The sequence below is a fragment of the Macrobrachium nipponense genome, chromosome 32 (genome assembly GCF_015104395.2).
Source record: "Macrobrachium nipponense isolate FS-2020 chromosome 32, ASM1510439v2, whole genome shotgun sequence".
NCBI classification, from domain to species: domain Eukaryota; kingdom Metazoa; phylum Arthropoda; class Malacostraca; order Decapoda; family Palaemonidae; genus Macrobrachium; species Macrobrachium nipponense.
In genome coordinates this window covers 30,082,696-30,099,209 of record NC_061094.1, presented here as the reverse complement: position 1 = coordinate 30,099,209, position 16,514 = coordinate 30,082,696, and the positions used below count along the sequence as shown (strand labels likewise).

Sequence of the window (16,514 nt, the reverse complement as noted above, 5' to 3'; positions counted from 1 at the left end):
AGAGTAGATTTACTCAAAACAACCCCACTTCGACAGGTTTCACAAGAATACCCTCGCTCTGGGTCTGACTGCGTTCAGACTATCGAACGTCTGGTCAGAGCGAGGGGATATTCTAGAGAGGTGGCCAGTGCAGTGGCTAGAGCCAGAAGAAACCTCCACAATCACGGTGTATCAGTCGAAGTGGGACAATTTCCGGAAGTGGTGTAAAAACAGGAAAGTGTCTTCATCCAGTACCTCTGTGACCCAAATCGCAGATTTCCTTCTTTACTTGAGGAAGGATTTACACTTGTCAGTTTCGACAATTAAAGGTTATAAGAGTATGCTAACCTCAGTGTTTTAGACACAGGGATCTAGACATCTCGAATAACTTAGATCTGAGAGATCTGATTAGGTCGTTTGGGACGAAGAAAACAATCAGAAGGCAGGCCACCTGCGTGGAACCTGGATGTGGTCTTGAAGTATTTAACTTCTAGCAAATTCGAACCGTTAGAGGAATCCTCTCTGAGAGATCTTGCTAAGAAGACTATCTTTTTAGTAGCATTAGCAACTGCTAAAAGAGTTAGTGAGCTTCAGGCCATATCGAAGAAGGTGGGATGGAGACACGGCAATGCAGTGTGTGCATTCCAAGAAGGTTTCTTGGCCAAGAATGAGGATCCAGCTAATCCTTGGCCAAGATCCTTTGAAGTTTTTGGGTCTAGCTGAATTGGTCGTAACGAGCAAGAAAGAGTTCTCTGCCCAGTGAGAGCGTTGAGATGTTATATACAAAGAACAAGAGTTATCAGAGGGAGGTATGATGCTCTGTGGTGTTCAGTTAAAGACCCCACTAGACCCATGACGAAGAACGCTCTAGCCTTCTTCATGAGAGAGTTAATTAAAGAGGCTCATATGTTGTGTGAAGAGCAGAGCTTTGGTATTTTAAAGGTGAAGGCTCATAAGTCAGGGCAGTGGCGACTTCATTAGCGTTTAAAAAGAATTTAGCCCTCAAGGAAATTATTGAATCAACATATTGGAGAACTAATTCAATATTTGCGTCTCATTATCTTAGGGACGTTCAGACAACCTTCGATAATTGTCAGACGCTAGGTCCATACGTGTCCTCGGGTACAGTATTGGGCAAAGCAAGGTTACTACCCCATAACCTTCTTGTAAGCTAGTTGTTTTTATTAGGTGATGGTGTTTGTTTTTTTTGGTCGTCTGAGAAAAGGGTGCGGTACTTTTCTCAGTCGTGTTAGTATTATCTGGTGATGGTGTGTGTGTAGTTCAGGTAAATGATTTGTTACTAGCTGTAATGCCGTGGCATAAAGAGGGCTGTAAGGATCTGTCAACACATTGGTCACGTCCAGTTGTCAGTTCCAGTCTTAGCTTCTTCAACATACAGGACACTTCCTTGTTGAGAGCTACTAAGTTAAGCAGGCTTAGAGCAGGACCTATGAAGTCAGCTACTTAGCAGGTAAGGAACCTGGAGTAATAATTTTAATTTTAATAATATTTTATACTCTAAGAATGTTGCTGTCCTTGACCCACCTCCAAATGTGTCAATCAGCTATATATATACCTGCCAGGTAAGTGTCATACATTAAAATGAAGTTTTTATGATAAAACAAAGTTTAATGTATACTTACCTGGCAGGTATATATAATTTAATTCCCACCCGCCTCCCCTCAGGGGACAGGGTTCAGAGAAAATCTGGCCCAATTGGAACGGTTCCTAGCGCTAGCGCCACGGTAACTGGGGTGGTGGTTGCACCTGAACTTACTAATAGAGGTTACTAGCGATTGCCGCGAGTTTTGAAAATTTCTGCCAGGTGGAACAGAGAATATAGCTATATATATACCTGCCAGGTAAGTATACATTAAACTTTGTTTTATCATAAAAACTTCATTTCTAGCTCAACTTTTTTTATTTAAAGTAGACTGATGATTTTTGTGAAGAAATTGATATTATGGTGGGTATACTGTATACTATAGTATATACGCACATTTATTTAAACTATAATAAATGATATGGTATTCCTTACACACTTGCCTTACATTATTTACAGAATTACCCATATTAAATTGCTAATTTATATAGTCCATGTATATCTTGATTGATTAGAATAATTTTAATGAGAAACGTACACCTTAACAGAGTCATTTAAAGTTTAGGTGATTTGTGTACCAAGGCCAGTGTGTCTATTTATCATAGAAAATTTCCTTTATTATGTTGCAACTTGTTTCATTAAATGTAGATTTGACCTTAACAAAAATATAATAGTAGTATTGCAAACTTGAACATTATAATTTTCTCCAGGAAAAGTTGAACTATTAGTTACAGATACCAAAGGATAGGCATAAGACTCTAGTTTGGGTGAGTCCATATGAATTAGAAACTTATTTTTGCTTTTTACTCAAGTCTAGGTAAGTGGAAACAAAACAAGACTGAATATCTAATTAAACTAATAAAACAATAGGTGAAACTTCCCAACAAAAAGAGTTCTCTTAAGCACTTGTCAAGCATTCCTATTCCTGACATTGCTTTACTAACGATGTGTGTGTCAGGATTGCTGATGAATACCATATTTTTTCTAAATTTGTTTTTTAAAGTAACCTTCTAGCACTGTATAAGTGTGTACCTTTTTTAATTTTGATGATGAGAATGCATGTTTTAGTGATATTGTCGTCTGCTGATAAATGTTTATATAATGAGTTACTCAACTGGAATGTACTATTCTCATTCTGTCCTAGGCACCAACTGTATTTGCATTTTTGTATATGTGTGTGTGTGGATTTCATCTTGTTAGTGAGTCATTTCACTCATGGTATGGTTTAGAAGAGATTAGAACCAAAACGGAAAAATTATCAGTGCTCTTAATCAACTCTCCATCCAAGTAAAGATTCCTTTTTTTATCTATTCCTTGCTGCAAAACAAGTGTATTGTATGAAACCTATTAATCATATGTTGCCTTTTTGTGTGTGAACCAGACCCATACACACCAACTTACCTTATTGTGCGTGAACCAGACCCATATGCACTAACTTTAGTAGTGATTGAAAGAAGCCCCTGTTGCACATTTACCAGCCAAGTCCATTAAACCACAAAGCAGTGTTTCTCATTCCAGGTAGGGGGTTAGTGCTATTTGTGCACTTCACATGGTGTACTGTATGCATACAAAAGGTTGTTTGTAACATCCCTTTAGCCCTAGTTGCATGTACTTTTTAGCTTTTCACTTTACCTCTGTTCCCAGTTCGTTTCTTCCATCTTGGCGTCCGACTACTCAAACTTCCTCTTTTCACTCTCTTAAGTCCTGAATGGTCAAAAGTGTCCAAGTTCTTGGCTTCATAGCCAAATTTTGATAACTCATGAAATACCTCCAATTCCTGTGTGTCTTGGTAATTTAAATGTGCTGCTGGGCTTCATTGGGTCAATGGAGTGTTTGTCACTATTTTTGTGCTGTGCCATTCGTAATTACTGTATTTGCTGGTGAATAAGATGCATCCTCACTTAAGACACCCCTATTTTATCAAGGTATTTTGTGGAAAAGAACTATTTTAGTATGTTGCATCTTACATTTATAGGAAGATATTTTGTTAGTATATTGCATCTTACATTTTTTGGAAGATATTTTAAAGTGATATTTTAGGGAAAAAGTGCTTGAATCTCTGCATGTAATATAATATTGTGAGAATATTCGGAATAAAGTATGAAATCATATGTATATTTACACAAGCATTTCAAGGAAACTCAATGAAATTTAAAATTAATAAAAAAAATTGTTACTTTTGTTAGTTTGTTATTTATAATAAAATATTGCATACAAGCGGAATTATCAGTCAGTTATCACAAACTTATGAAAAATTGCTTATGGTACATTGGCAGTTAGCCTGTCAGCTATTTGCAATGAGTGGATGTAAACAAAATCATAGTGCCAGCCTGGCGGCCTGTAGTGGTAGCACATACATGTTTATTTATGGTAGGTTTCATTTAGTTTCATAGAGTGTAAATTTACATATGATTTCATACTTTATTCCAGTAGCACAATTTACTGTAATAATTGGCCTTGTTTTTCAGTATTTTATTATTAGCAACAATTTTTGTGCTTACCCACTATGCTCGCTCATTGGACGCAGGGCAGTTTTTTTTATACATTTAAAAAGTACATTTAAAAATAGAAAAAGTGCGTCTAATATGGCAGCAAGTACGATACCATTTTCTGTTATTTATTCATTAGCCATCAATATTCACTTCAGACCTAGTAGTAGTCATTAAGATCTTTTTAACTTTCGTCATTTAGATCTTTTTACCTTTCATTAGGCAACCTATGCATTATTGAGGACTCCCTTATTCCTATTTTCAGTACCGTTGCTGTAAGTTTCAATCTTCTTCATCTTTGGCATTATCCTTATGGTAAGGGGTCAACTGCTTTGATGCGTCTTCTTCTGCTATTCTTGCTAAAACATCTTCACCCACTAAACTCTTTTCTAAATTCTCCTTCACTTTATTACTCCATTTAATCCTTTGACTTCTTCTTGACCTTCTACCCCTACCAGGTACCATCCTAGCCCTCTTTCTCCTTTTTGTTCACCTCATGCTTATACAAACTCAGTCTGAGTTTTCTTATCATATTAGTAACCTTTACCAGCTTGGCATTTCACATTTTTTCATCTTTTACACAGTACCTCAGCATTCTCATTTCTGTTTGCTCTAGCTTCAGTTCCTCTTCCCTTTTTACTGCCCATGTTTCTGAACCATACATCATCATTGGTCTGATTGCAGTGCAGCTCTTTATTTTCAGTTACTATAATCATTCTTTGGTCATAGCACTTCCATAAATCCCCCCAGCTAATTTCGGTGATTTCCTGAAAATTTCAGTATGTACAGCTAATTTTCTGAAAATTTCAGTAATTTTCATTTCATAATAATTCTTATTAACATGTACTTCTACTTTGGGGTTCTCTTTGCCAAGTGTAATAGGGTATGAAGAGTAACTTTTTAACCTTGCATAATTTTATTGGGTGGTTTGTTGTTTGTTTCTTCAAATTTGAAGACCCTTATGGACAGTCAATAGACTATACATAAAACCAAGAGGGTTCCAAGGGAAATCAGTCTGCAGACAGAGGCAAGTTTTAGAAAATAGTGATAAATAAATAAATAAATATGAGGGCATAGAAAATGAGACTGATACACCTGAATTCAGGAGACATCTATAGAAAGAAGGAATGAATTTACTCCTTGCTTAAACATTTGGAAGTCAGAAGATTCCATAACTGCATAAGGCAAACTGTTAAACATTTTAGTTGTAGCCATAATAAAACTCCTCGCAAAATAAGTACAGTGGTACCTCAAGATACGAAATTAATCCGTTCCGAGGCACCCTTCGTATCATGAGCTTTTCGTATCTTGGACCGCATTTTACATGTAAAATGGCTAATCCGTTCCAAGCCCTCCAAAAACACACCAGTAAATTTCATAATAAAGCTAAATTGACCTATAAACAATGAAATACTACAACAATTTTGACCATTCAATACCTAATTTAATACGTACTGCTAATATACCTGTAAATAAAGTGTATTAGTGTACATGGTATACAAGAAATACTGTACTACATACATACGTACGTATGTAGTAAAATGTGGAAGCTTACCTTTTGAGTGAGGCTATCTCCGAAAGTGGCGACAGAGGAGGACAAAAGGCAGATACGTACGTACACTTAACTTTACGAAACACATAAAAAAATGTAAGGAAAACATAGACGAAACTTTACAAAACACATTAACAAAACTGTAACACTTAACTTTACAAAAAACTTAAAATTAAATTTTTTTTTTTTTGTCTTTTTTTTTTTATTTTTACCTTTTTTTAAAACTTTTTTTTATACTTTACTTTTTTTTTTTAAACAAAATTTCAACTTCTTCACCACTTTCAACTTTCTGTTTTTTAGTATCACTTGGTTCTTCCTTTTTGCTTACTACTCCTACTAAAGGCCTCTTTAAAAAATAACTATCCAAGGAAGATTGCTTCTGCCTACTTTTGACAATGTTCCTGAAACGACTCAGGCAAACGTCATCGAACTGCGCAAGCATACGACCTGTGTAAGCCTTTTCGGGGTGTCTCTATTCTATGATTGGTTGCACCTTATGAAAAGCAGCTAGAGCATTCTTAATTTCTGCTGTTGTCATAGAGTTATCGTCCTCCTCCTCGCCACTGCTAGAGAACTCCTCTTGAACGACGTTATGTTGCATGGCCTCCAACTCCTTCAGGTCATCCGTCGTAAGCTCCTCTTGGTGCTCCTCGAGAAGGTCATTGATGTCGTCCTAGTCGACAACCAGCCCCATGGACTTGCCACGTGCAACGATCTCGTCAAGATCTGGTTGCGAAACAGTTTCAGGATCGTCAACTGTTTCTGAATCTGCAGCACCAGCTTCGCCCACGTCGAATCCCTCGAAGTCTCGGGCGGATACTGCATCAGGCCAGAGTTTCCTCCACGAGGAATTCAAGGTTCACCTCGAAACCTCCTGCCAAGCTTGGTCGATGAGTCAGATGCATATTACGATATCGAAATGCTCCTTCCAAAATTCACGCAATTGAGGTTAGGAGTTTATCGGTGATGTGGGAAACATCTCTTGAAAAGATGTTTTGTATACATGTTTTGTATACAGCTTCTTGAAGTTCGATATCACTTGCTGGTCCATGGGCTGGAGGAGAGGGGTGGTGTTAGGCGGAAGATAAAGAACCTTGATGAAGGAATACTAGGCTAGGATATCTTCCTTGAGGCCAGGAGGGTAAGCAGGGGCATTGTCCAACACCAGCAGGCATTTCAGAGGGAGGCGCTTCTCTTCCAAGAATTTCTTCACTGTCGGGCCGAAACTCAGATTTACCCACTCGGTGAACAAAAGCCTTGTTACCCAGGCTTTCGCATTAGCCCTCCACATCACTGGAAGCTTCTCCTTAAGCATTTTGTGGGCCTTGAAGGCTCGAGGAGTCTCCGAATGATACACAAGTAGGGGCTTCACCTTGCAATCCCCACTGGCGTTTGAACAAAGGCTTATGCCCAGGTAGCTTCTTCTCTTCCTGCGTGATGTACGTCCGACGAGACATTTTTTTCCAAAAAAGGCCAGTCTCATCACAGTTGAAGACTTGATCATCATCTCGTCGAACATCTTTAAAGGCTTTGGCCGCTTTCGTGTCCGAGCTGGCCACCTCCCCATGCCGCACCACCAAATGGATGCCAGTCCATTTACGGAATTTCTCGAACCACCCATGCAAAGCCTTGAAGTCTGGGGTTGGCGTTGATGTCCCTTCTCCTCTGTCGTCTTTGGCCTGGGCAATCAAATCGCCAAAAATAGCGCTGGCCTTGTGGCAGATTGCCGTCTCTGTTATCGTATCGCCAGCGATTTCTATGTCTTTTATCCAGACAAGAAGAAGCCTTTCCATTTCATCTTGCACGTGGGTCCTCTTGCTGGACAAAATAGTGATGCCCTTGGAATTTGTAGCTGCTTTGATGACATCCTTCTGCTTAAGGATGGTGCCTATTGTCGACGGATTTCGGCCGTATTACTTGGTGATCACACTCAATCGCATACCAGCTTCATACTTTTTAATTATCTTCATCTTCGTCTCCAAAGAAAGCATCCTCTTCTTTCCGTGAATTTCAACTTTCTTGGGACCCATGACCACCTATATGCTGTACGTGATTATGTTATGTAGTACGTACTATATGTATGTAGTAAAGTTGTCACACAACACGATAAAGTATACTACAACGAAATCACTAACAAATTTACAATAATAAACGAAATCGTTAGAACGAATGAATATCGCGTGCGTACGATACAGATGATGCCGTGCAGTGGCTGAAGAAGCACGCCGCTATGTAGATGCATCATGGGAGGGATGCTGACCAATAGGAGAGAAGGATCTCATGGCGGTGACTAGCATCAGGAATCAATGGGAGAACGGGAGGATGGTGGCGGGTCTACTCAGTTGGCGGCGCTCGAGTTTCAAAATTGTTATTGGTGGTCCGGGCGAATCTCGGACTTTACAGCAACAACCTTTCGTATCTTGAACAATTTTCGTATGAAGAGCCGTAAAATTTTTCATATTTGCTTTCGTATCTCGAGTTTTTCATAAGTTGAGCCTTTCGTATATCGAGGTACCAGTGTAGTATTAAACCAGATACAGTAGTGCATCGAGATAATGGACCATGGTATACGTATTGTACTTCTGGATATATTGGTGCAAAATGGAAATATCAGTTTGAAGGTTTTTGCTTCTCAATCTAGTTTCAAATATATAACAATCACTATTGGTATCTTATAAAACATAACAAATATGCATCTTTTCCATGGCTCATTTAAATGTTATATTGCAATACACTCCCTGAACACCCGAATTAGCCCTGTCACTGACCAGCCCGAATATATCCCCACAGATTTACCCTGTAAGTGGGTAATTTTAACTATTAGTGTTATCAACGCTGCAGGTAAAAAATAGCCAAATGAATTACTTGTGTTACGTTGGCAATACTGGCCACCAGAGGCCTGTCTCCTCAATTGCTCTTTCTTCGCATTGAGAGCTGGACGTATTCCTGCTCCCAACGAACTTTTGGTCTTTTAGCCTGACCCTCACAGTGTTTACCGAGGCCTTGATAGAGTTTGATATCCTTGGCTTTCGTTTACAATGTCTCCGTGTAACAAAGGGTGAGTACCCTCAAAATGAGACTTTTTTTTGTTTTAGCTGTAGGGAAGTGTAATGCATGTCATACAGAGGGGTTAGTTCATTAGATCACTTAGAGGACTACCTCACTTGTCAGATTCTCTAGTCTCTAAGAGCAAATAGAAGACAGTGGCAAAATCGCGAGAGTTTAGCAAAGAATAGCTAGAGTAGGAACGGTTCAGAATTGGAAGGCAGAATTTTTAACTTGTTTGCTAATTTCATGACAAAGCTAATTGAAATAGAGATAGCAGTAGTAGCATAGGTGATACTAATCATTCTCTTTCAGCTCCCCTCCCTGTATCAGAACTGAAGGGTAGGATCTGCTGGCCCCCCCGGCGCAGAACAGGCAGAGTTTAACAGCAGATTCCCCCTTCCCCCTCAAGGTGTCATTTCTAAAGTTAATGTAAGTTAGGCCAGGGACAGATGAATACATAGTGATAATTGGTTAAGTAGTGTTTAGGAAGGGAAGTGCAGGTTCCCTAGGGTTTGGACTTCCTTGTAGTGTCTAGTGTGAAGGTTCGTCTGTAGAGCCAATTCATATAAAATTTTGGAAGGTTTATCCATGTCGCCGATGCACGTACTATTACCTTATCTGCTGCAGCTACATTTACAGTTACAATTATATTGCCCTGACAATCTCACAGCAAGTAAAGTGGTTACGTAAATTATTTTGGTCCTATTCTGTATGACACCATTTATAACATACCTACAGTAAGCGTTTACTCTCGTACACTGATTAAATACAATAAACGGATGTTGCTACTGGATTCGGTCATATTAGCAAACAAAGTAGTTTCTCGTTTGGTTGTTCATGGCTGTACACAGTTATACAACGAGTATATCGTTAAGACAGTACTCATTAACTGGTGTACAGATTTCGAGGTAGAGAAGTTAGAAGATTGTAATTCTCTCTCTCTCTCTCTCTCTCTCTCTGCCCTCCTTTTATTTTACATACTTTCGTATTCTCTTCTTCATATTACTCTCCAACCTCTCCTAACACTTGATTCATAGTGCAACAGAGAGGTTTTTCCTCCTGTTTCACCTTTCAAACCTATTACTGTCCATTTCCTTTTCAGCAGTGAATGACCTCATAGGTCCCAATACTTGGCCTTTGGCCTAAATTCTATATTCAACTCAACTCTCTCGCTGCCTGCGCCAGCTGTGCACAAGATATAGAAAGACTTATTTTCAAAATGTAGTTGTACCGATATTAATTGCTAACCCCATTGTAAAATCGAATTATCGTATGACAAATTACAGTAGCTTGAATACGGACTGTATTCACGATCATGTCTTGAAGATTTTTCCTGAGTTTGCTAATGATGTTGTTCGTCAATATTATCATGGGGAACAGAGTCGGTCTAGTTTCTTTCTCTCCCAATTTCTTCTAAAACTTCTTCTGTCTTTGTGTAATCTTCTTTATCAGGTCATTCTTTAGTGGTTGCTTTGGAGTCTTCTCTCGCTCATCCTGTGTTCTTTGCCATTAACACAGCAGAGCAAAGAATTTTCATCATTTCAATCCTGGAATTTGGGGTTTTTGATGACTCCCTCTCTTTCTCTTTGGAGTTGAGGGAAGTACGTAATTTTGGCGGGGCTGTCTTCTTAGCACCTTCCATGGGCCCTGTAGTTCTCAGGCTGCTGGTCTGGATGCTTCACAGGTGGTTGCGGAGTCTTCTGAAACTCTGTATACTCATCCTTTACTGGGTTTGAGACGTAATGTGTCCTCCGTGGTTCTTGCGGGGGCTACGTCAGTTGGTGAATTCGTCGGCACCATCGTTGACTGTATCAGCACCAGTTGTGTCCTCAGCCCCTCCTTTCAATAGGGTAGCTGGTAATCTTCCTTCTTTGGTTCCCATTTTTATACTTTTGGGGTTCGAGACATAATGTGCCTACCGCAGTTATTGTGGGGGCTATGCCCGTTGGCAGTTCGTCTGCACCATAGTTAATACCGTTTGTGCCCTTGGCCTCCTTTCGTTAGGGTAGCTGGTAATTTCCTTCTGTGGCTCCCATTGGTTCCAAAGTTTGTAACATGTCATTAAAGGCACTTTTATGTGCCGCAAAAGTTGGATCTCCACCTGCACAATGTCGGCATTAGGTGCTCCAGTGGTTACTGCGAGTGTTGCTTATTCCTTTTTCTCTCCTGCTTCTTTCTCAACCTTTTCCTGCAGCTTTTTCTGTTCCTCCTTCAAGGGGTTCATTGTGTGTTCAGCCTTGGTTCCGGGGCTTCTGGGAGTATACTTCCTTCCTTCACTTGATCAATATAGCTTCAGTTCTGGACTCCTGTCCTGATTTAGTATTGGTGTAACTGGCATTGTTTGGATTGTGTTTTGCGGCCTTGCGGCTTTTCCACTCTTAGGGGGCATTGCTCGCCCATTTGTAGTCAGCCAGGTGTTATGTCATAGTCATTGGCTGGTGCAGAGTTTTGCAGTTGAGTGAGATTGTCTCAAGGTTAAGTCATTGTCTTTAGTTGGTACACGTTTGGCGCAACAGAGTGTGGTTGACTCTTAGGGGTGGGCTTTCATAGCCAAGGTATGTTCGATACAGGTGTTACATTATCATCACGGGGTAGTGCGAGTATGCACAGTCTAGCGAGACTGGCTCAGTTATGTCATAGTCTTTAGTTGGTACACAATATGTGGAACCGGGGACGGTTGTCTGGGGGGGGGGATGGCAGCCAGGTGTTACGTCATCGTGCCTGGGGTGGGGGGATTGTGCAGTCAAGTGCAACGAGCTCAGGAGTCAGAGTTTATCATCGTCTTGTTGGTATATTGTTGCACAACCGGATCGGTTGGCTCAGATATGATGGGATCATGTATGTCAGGTGTTGGTATCAAGCAGCCAGGTGTAGTAAGTTCTGGGTTCTTGTATTCAGTGCTTGTGTGTTCGGCCTTTCTCCTTTTCCTGTTCCAGTGCGGTCAGACAGGACTGACAGAGGATTCCCTTTGAAGAGAGAATCAGGTGCTAGTTGTAGTTTTTTTTTTTTTTTTTCTTTTTTTTTTTTTTTTCTCCAGCAAAGGAAAGCGAGTATAAACAGATGTTGGACTTTTTCCATTCTCTCTTTCCGCAGTCCAGGCTCCGGAGGAACCTCACAGTTAATTCAAGCAATGTTTGATACATTGTATTAAACCAAACCAGTAGTCTCTTAAACATCAAGTAAGCTGATCTGGTTTTGGCCGAGTCGGGCAGCTCTTGGGGAAGACTTCTCTAGGCTAGCATCACTTATGGGCCAGAGTAGACTTGATTCAACCTTGCTTCTTTATAGGAAGTGTTCCGTATGAGTTAGTGGGTAACCCTTCTGCCAGTGTCCGAGTTCCACATTACGAATCTGTTGAGGCTCTTCTCTCTTGGGTTCCTTCGTTGATTCGTGTGGTAGGGGTTACAGATTGTGAGGCTTGTATTTGGAAGACACCTTTCACAGCCAGTCGAAGGCCTTGTCCCACTCTATGTGGATGTTGTGAAAGTTGATGGGTGTTTCTCCGATCCTCGACTGTTTGACAACCTCATCACTTCTGTTTTGATGGGGTTCACATACCAGACTAACATTCTGGCTGGCTGTACTACGTTCTTGTCAAGGAGAGGAGGACTTCGTGTTAAATCATCTGCCTCCTCAACTATTTGGACATTCTTAAGAAGGTTCTGTTGAGGGCGCCTCTTGCACTCAGCAACAGTGTTTTAGAAACAAGATGTCTCCTCAATGGTCAATTTCATGTCATTGTCTTCATAAGTAGAGTCGCAGCAGCATCGTTAGATAATTGTATAGCAGATAACGGATCACAAATGCTGCTGTGTCCGGTTCGAGCTCTCAAAGTTTATTTGTCACGTACTGAGGAACTTTCACCTCGTCAGAGAATCTTATTTGGTTTCCCCTAGGTGTCCATAACATTCCATTTCCAAAATGCAATTAGTTTCTTCTTACGAGGGGTTATTAGTCAAGCGTTGGTTGGTTCTTATCCCAAAGTATCATGGATGACTACCCTTCAGCTTTCTGGAGGAATTTTTCAGGCGTAACCCATGTAATATCTGTAAATACAAGGTCAAGATGGTTGCCAAAGAGGTTTGTGGGCTCAATTATTAACTTTTCACAACCAGAAATAGTGGAAAACTCTAAAGCAGAAACACCATGATTATCTGTGGCAGTAACTGAACTTGGCCATTTAGTGTGATACACACTTTAACCACCAATGAAAACACAAGCCATGGAGTCAGCTTATACTGAACTGCTGCCATTTTGGTAAGCAATCAGTCATATGTAGAATCATCCAAACCTTGGTTTATGTAGCCAGCAGGATTTATTTATTAGTCTTCCAGATACTTTAACCAACTGTGTTTCACAGCATCCACACTCATACAGTGGCTTCACACTTGAGTAACATGGGATTCTTAAAACAAGGAAGCAACAGTTCTGAAGTATGGCACTACATATCAGGCACAAGAATTTCAGAACGAATGAGGATATCAAAATTAACAGCACCAACATTTCCAGGATCAGTTAGTTGTTTGGCCCAGTATAAGTACAAGATTGCAAGGAGAATGTAATAACATAATACATATTGATATAGTTCTGTATTGTGAGGTTTAACTAAAACAATAACAGGAACAACATATACAGCAGTATACTTGTAAAATCAATATTGAAAGGCGTATGTATGCCCATAAGTAGACAAAATTACTGCTGAAATTGAACTAATCAACTGGGAGGAGCCAGCACACTCAGCAAGGACCAGCAAGGACAAATACATCTTCAGGTTTGCCAGACATTGAAGGAAGGACTTGGAAAATGAAGCCATGAATAAAGATGATGAAAAAGAAAATGGTAAGGATTAGGTAGCCTCTTGCTACCCAGCCAGGCATCCTGGCCCTTAGTATATTAGGCCTACTCCATTTGAAAAACAAGAGGAATAGGGAACTGACAGAAACGTGAGCTTGAGTATACCCTAAGCAAGGGAATACCAATCCAAGACAACAGAAGGCCCAAGTACAAAGGCTATTTCATCATCCAAGATTTAAGAATTGTGATTTATTTCAGAGTGGCCTTCTCTTAGAAGAGATGCATTACAGGGTAGCGAGTCTCTTTTACACAAGAAAGGAGAGATTGAAAGGGGTATGAAGTGTAGGGTGGTTAAAGTTGCCTAGTGTGTATGTGGTGATATGGCAAATTATTCTGAGTGGGCATAGGCACAGAAAAAAGTTCAGGACCAGATGACTAACTGGCCAGCCTTAGAAGGGACCTTAACCTCTCTAGTGGCAGTATCTTAAGAGGTGGCTGGTGCCTTGGCCCAACCTACTATCACTTCATAAGGGGAATAGCATAGAAGAATAAGAAGAAACTTGAAAATGTGGTCTGATGGAGTCAGCTGACGCATACAGAGTGGAGTTTTTTCTGTCTGTTTCCAAGATTGTGCACCCGAGTCTTTGCAGTGTGGAATAAAGCTAATCTTTATTAAGTGTATAAAAGTGCATTTTACTGAAAAAAATTGTATTTGAAGCTAGTGATGTATTAGTTATTAGACTTAAATCACCTACTAAACTGTGTTATGTTTCAGATACACCAACATTGCTTGGGATATTTTATCATCATGCTGGAGCTTCTCAAATACACCCTCATTTCCACATGATGATGGCACCTGACCATTACTATGGATCATTTGAGCTCTTAAGATCGGCTGCCCAGAGATACTATGACATCAACAAAGAGAACTATTTCAACACTTTAATAGAAATTCATGCAGCACTTGGACTTGTTGTTGAATATGGAGATGCTCTGGCCATTGCTACACTTGTGAGTCATCATAAATGTATTATTTTACTGATATAATTGTTATTATAGATATATTGTACAGTGGTACCTTGTTTATTGAATGTTTGTTATGTTGAACATTCCATTTTTTGAATGAAATTTTTGAGAAAATTTTGTGGTGTTTGTTGAACAATGGCTCAAAACTTCGAAACTGACCGATTATCTTGTTTATGAACTTGTATTCGACAGCCTAGTGTGCCCTACAAGAAAAAGTGTATGACCATGTTTTTTCATTTATAATATATAGTTTAAGGGTAACTATATTCAACAAAATAAATAAAAGATTATAGCTTTTCAATATAAAGTTTAGCATAAAAGATGCACAAAATCGTACGTCACCATGGTGACATCATGTACAGCTGACTTGAAACTGAACAAGGGAGTGTTGATATGTTGAGGAGAGAAGGAGAAGAAAGTGTAAAATTTTACTGTATGTACGTAAAAGCAATAACAATTCACATAAAAAGGGGAATTTTACAATAAACTTAACATAATGATAAAATATGAAAACAATCAAATGCAATAGAGAAACAAGGAAAAAATCTTGATTGAGCCAGTGTTTGGTGTACGAAGTCAGACAGTATATTTTAACCATATTCAACAAACTAGTAAATGAAAGAGCAAAGCTTTTCACAATAAAATCAAGCATAAACAATTAAAATCATTTGTCATTGCAGTGATGCACAGCTAACTTGAGACAGGAGGAGGGAGCATTTATATTTTTGAGGAATAATGTATGAATGATTTTAAGGTTATTGTACCAATTGTGATACTGTTGAGGAGAGAAGAAGAGAGTAAAATATTTTTATGTATGTAAAAACAGTACCAATTCATTTAAAAGAATAAAATGTTATTTCACAATAAATTTAACATAATGATAAAACATGAAAACAATCAAATGCAATACAGTACATAATAAAAAAATAATGATACAAAAAAAGTCTTACTTGAGGCAGTGTTCGATGTACTGAGTGAGATGATAGAGAGAGGAGAGGGAAGACGAGCATCTGCTTCCTACGGACTTACCAGCTGGGCTGGGATGATTATTCTCCCGTTTCTTTCACTTACACTTGATCTGCCCAACTTACTTCTTTTTATTATGGTAACATACCTACCTAGTGACAGTTGCTTTTTACAATTTTTTATCATTGTTAAAGTAACTCAACTCCATAATAAACACACTGGCACTGCATTCAGCTTCTGTGTGTCGTCAATTGTATGTTTAAACGACTTCCTTGTGAAAAGTTATTTAATCTCTTCTTGTGAAAAGTTATTTAATCTCTTCTTGTGAAAAGTTAGTTAATCTCTTTCCTTTTCTTGCCCTCTCTACCTATAATAACTCAATTGTTTGCAAAATCCTCATGTTTATTTTAAATTCTGCCATTTGCCAACAGTAAGTTGATGTATTGTGACATAATTAATATCTTTCATGCACTTAAGATCCAAGTGTAAACACAACAAAAATCATACATGCCAATTACTCTCTCTCTCTCTCTCTCTCTCTCTCTCTCTCTCTCTCTCTCTCTCTCTCTCTCTCTCTCTCTCTCTCTCTCTCTCTCTCTCTCTCTCTCACACAATTGGACACACACTATTGATTCCTTTGATTATCCTTGTAAAATGTGAATAAAATTGATTTTGTTATCAACTTTGCCCACTGCAATTATTTCAGTTTTCTCAAAGGTTTCCTGTCTCTCCTGCCTCCATCCCCCAGCCAGTCGTGCACCATTTTCACCAAACAATTTGTAAATAGTACACACCAACAAAATTTTTCTAAACTTTTACTTCATATTACATACTGTTTTCACATAAGTGGACTTACCAAACAATTACAAAGCTGTAAGCTTTCTTACCTGGCAGTTGAAAATTCAAATTATTTGGCTGCGGTGGCGGCGCTGCCATTATTAGTGTAGGTGATACAGGACCCACCCACTTTCAGGAATACCAGGTACTGCTGAGCTAACTGCTGTCAATTTGTTTTCTGCCGGCCACGGTGTAACATTGTAGTTAATTTGCAGTCAAC

The 16,514-nt window shown here is 39.3% G+C and overlaps 1 pseudogene; it reads left to right on the top strand.

Moving 5' to 3' along the window:
- LOC135207302 (uncharacterized) overlaps window positions 1–14,529 on the top strand; it is a 229,184-nt pseudogene extending 214,655 nt beyond the window's left edge.
- The last annotated feature ends 1,985 nt before the right edge of the window (window positions 14,530–16,514 follow it).